The following is a 4147-nucleotide window of genomic DNA, read 5'->3' as shown; positions in this document are numbered from 1 at the left end:
CAATCAATCAGTGAAGAGCTAAGCTAATCAGAATTTGCTTCTGGACTACATACCAAATTGTTTACAGGGGTAATGATGAGATTTGTTTTAAAACATTTAAGCAAAAAAAGGGGTGGTTGGAAGTATAGATAAAGTTAGATAAAGTATGACTGACCAAATGTGGGTAAGTATGAATGCTATGAATATGGTACCTGGGGCACATTTGTATTTTTTTTTTTTTTTACTTTTTCCCTAATAAAGAGGCTTTAAAAATTGTTCCTGAGTTAAGGTGACCTGATTTCAAGATTCCAAAGACTAATGTGATGAAGCATAAATATCAAGTTTAAAAGGAGCTAGACTTTTAAAGAATGACAATTTGTTTGTAACTTAAAAAACACAATCGCAAAAGAAAAACCTTGGACACTATGAGAGATTTTTGGAGTCTATGCAACTCTTGATTTCTAGGTATGTAAGCTTTCGATCTAATTTTGGCTAGAGAACTTTTGACTTAAACTTCTTCATAGTTTATATTATAGAACTAAAATTAATCTGTTAGAAATTAGTTGTTAAATTTTTAAAATATAGAAATCATATGCTCATTCCAAAAAGTACTTTCAAAAAATGCTTTCACATTAATCTATATCACACTCAATAGATTACTTCACAAAATTTTGTTATTTTGTCATTGCTAAAAATAACTCAGTAGGATTTATTCCTGCTTGTATTTGTAAAATATCTACATTTTATACTAAAAACTCTATTTTTTTCAGGAATATGAATTTTTCTCTTTTCCTCAAGGAAGAGCACAAATGCAGTCCCCCAGTACCACAAATTATGCATTCGAGTTTCCCATATTTGGGGAAATTGCAGGAGTCAGCACATCCGGGTGCAATGGATAAGCCTCACCCAAGGTAAACTACCTTCGTGATCATGGTATCTCCCCTGCCAGATAAGTATAAAGAATCTGAATCCTCTATAACTAAATTTACAGGGTACATATAGCCATTGATTCATATCTCTTACAGTCGATTCAATACATTGAGTTATTGTTCCTAAATAAAGTTAAGTTTTAATAATTGATAATTTCTGGAGACTGGCCAGACTATCACTGAGACATACGTTTTCCAGGTGTAGAGAGGATCAACTGCTCCAGATCAGCTGGTATATCTACCATCAGCCTCTGGTGGGCTGGGTATCTCCATGTGTTAGATACAATGTTGTACTCATGAGTGTCAAACTTAAAGGCAGTGTTTAAATGATGGTTCTTCAGCTGATGCACAGAGAATGCTACAATGAGGATAAGACAGGAGAAGGAATGGCATATGGAAACAAGGGAGAGACATTACAGATTGACTTTGGGTCCTTATGTTAACTCACATGATTTTGCCCAGGAAGAAGAAACACATAGAAATGTACTACAAAACAGTTTTGTAGAAGTAGTACAAGTCACCAGAACTTGTGACAAAACTTATTTTTCTTTTCTTTTTTTTTTAAAGATTTTATTTATTTATTTTTAGAGAGGGAAGGGAGGGAGAAAGAGAGAGAGAGAAACATCAATGTGCTGTTGCTGGGGGCCATGGCCTGCAACCCAGGCATGTGCCCTGACTGGGAATCGAACCTGCGATGCTTTGGTTCACAGCCCGAGCTCAATCCACTGAGCTACGCCAGCCAGGGCTTATTTTTCTTTTTAACATTAAAAAATAAATTATTAAAATAATATCTTAATATTAAAAAAGAAAAAAAGGCAACATGAGAAACTGACTGAAAGGGGGAATAACCTTTCTAAGTATTATCCTAATTGAAGAATGTTATGCTAACAGCCACTAGGAAATCTATTACTATTGTGCCATTGATATTTACCATTGTGTGTTCATCAAGGATTCATTTTTAAATGTTTTTCAGGTGCGATGGCATCTGGCTCTCAAAGACGAAGTGAGTTTCCCATCCTAAACATCTCGAAGAAGTCAAGGTAAGCAAAACTGTTGGCCACAGAGCCATGTGAGTCTGTCATTCCTCTTCAGCCAGGATTCATTGGAAACTTTATAAACTAGAATCTGAAAGATGGATTAATTATTCCAAAAATAATTTTTTAAAAATCAGTAATTCCTCTAACTCAGCAAACTTTAAAGAGGTCACATTTACCTTGACTTTGACAAAAATAAGAAAAATTTAATAACACAAAAATGCATACATATACCTCACAAACAGAAAATTCGTGCTGTTTGACATTTCATTTCTTTCCTTATGGAAAGGTAGAAGAAGGAAGTCTCTGTTTTTCCTCTCTTTCACAACAGTTGTGTAAATTCTCTCTCTAGTCTCTTGCCTAATGACCAGGAAGGCTGAAACTAAAAGATGTTGAAGATCCTAATGTGTGACTGTCTCAGCTATAAGAAGCAAAGAATAGATTCCTTTATATTTTTAGAGCTCTTAAGACTCGTTTAAATTAACTGCATATCTTAATTCCCACATTTGGTTTACCCCTGGAAACTAAAGTTTCAGTGATGGAAGAGAAGAAAATTTGTAGAAACACTCAAACAAAAACAAAAACAAAAACAAAACCCCAGAGAATTTGGAATATCAGGGAAAGATAGCAATCTTATACATAGATTTACCAAAATGTCTTAAGTACTGACTGACAAAAACAGGTATAAAGTATAAGATGTGAACACGAAAGAGGTAAAGTTGGTAAGACAAAAATGCAATTTCTTCCTTTTTATATGATACAGCTTACTCACTATTCTTAACAAAGATGTTCTCAAATAATGCTCAGTGGCATTGCTTCTGATAACTGTTGAAATAACACATATGTTCTTACTAGTAGGTTCTAGTTAAAGGCTATATTAGTTTTTATACAATCACCAGTTGGTAAATTCTAGAAAACATGAAAAAAATCCACTTAACCATTTTATCTACACCTATATGTTTATGCAACCAAATGTAAGCATAAAAATTATGAATGTAATAGATTTGTAGGTGTAACCTCAAAATCAAATTATAAGCTTTTCTTAAATTTTGAACATACACGTATCAGTTAAAAGACCTACTTGCTATCAACATTATTTTAAGTTTTGTAAGTATATAACAGAACTCACTCTTCGGGCTAGTTAGCTAATCACTATTTCAACAACTACAACTGACTATACTCATCAAAGGGAATAAAGTAACAGAGGCATAAATCAAGAAGATTTTTTCCAAGCATATAAATAAAGGAAGAGAAATATAAGCAATTTATAAAATAAGGTAGTAAATTAGACAGGACTTCCTCTAGGAATTCAGGAAATGGAATCATGATTTTTATTACAAAGTCAGTTTAGATCTAAATTGGCTATATTCTCAAAGTTAAGTTGCATCTTACTTTCATATACATCTTATCCTCATATTTGAGTCTCAAGTCAGATCCTACTTTTTTAAAACAATCATTCCCCTTCCCCACCAGCAGTGTCTGTCTATTTCAGGGGGTTGATTCTGACTGTTCTTATTATGTAGAGATTCCTCACTAACTTGTCAGGTAAACTCCCCACCCCTTCTTTCCTTAACATGAATAAAATAAATTTTCTTCTTTGGAGTTCTTAATGAATTTGGGTACATGTAAAGGCAAGTGACTACATAACTCCTGTCATCAAATTCCATCTTAAAATCACATTGATAATAGCATGCTTTATTTAATACACCACCACTAGCAACTTTGAAAGACTCCCTTCGCATCCCCTTCCCCTGGGGTCTATCTTCTCACCTTCCACTATTCTCTGATCTGTCTAGCCCACTCTTGATCCATCAGACATCTTTATATGAAAGAATGTGTCTACAGACTATGGAACAGCTTTTTCTGCTCTGCCCACTGTGTTGCTCTAAATCTGGGGGAATATGTTCTAAAATTGATTTTCTCCATTAATCTTTGTAATTGTACTGTTAGATCATGAAGTAATGTTAAAAATCAAACATATAAATAAGTCCATGAAGGTATGTCTTTTTATGCAAATTAAAACTTACATTAAAAAAACCTAAGCTACAAGGAATATTAACTTTGCATAAAAAAAGTTGTTTGGTGAATTACTAATGACATTTAAATATTGGGGTGGCCAAAAAGTTCTTTTGGTTTTCTCCTTAAAATGGTTCTAGTAGCACTTAGTTGTTTTAACTTCATTTCAAACAATTTTGTTAGATTATA

General features: G+C 33.3%; 1 non-coding gene across 1 annotated transcript; it reads right to left on the bottom strand.

Moving 5' to 3' along the window:
• Window positions 1-773: 773 nt before the first annotated feature.
• LOC114495897 lies at window positions 774-936 on the bottom strand. The gene has a single exon (XR_003684556.1). It is a non-coding gene; the product is annotated as a U1 spliceosomal RNA (small nuclear RNA).
• Between the last annotated feature and the right edge of the window lie 3211 nt (window positions 937-4147).

This window comes from Phyllostomus discolor, chromosome 4 (genome assembly GCF_004126475.2).
Source record: "Phyllostomus discolor isolate MPI-MPIP mPhyDis1 chromosome 4, mPhyDis1.pri.v3, whole genome shotgun sequence".
Taxonomy (NCBI): domain Eukaryota; kingdom Metazoa; phylum Chordata; class Mammalia; order Chiroptera; family Phyllostomidae; genus Phyllostomus; species Phyllostomus discolor.
Note: the sequence above shows the minus strand (reverse complement) of the source record. Positions and strands in the feature narration are given on the sequence as shown.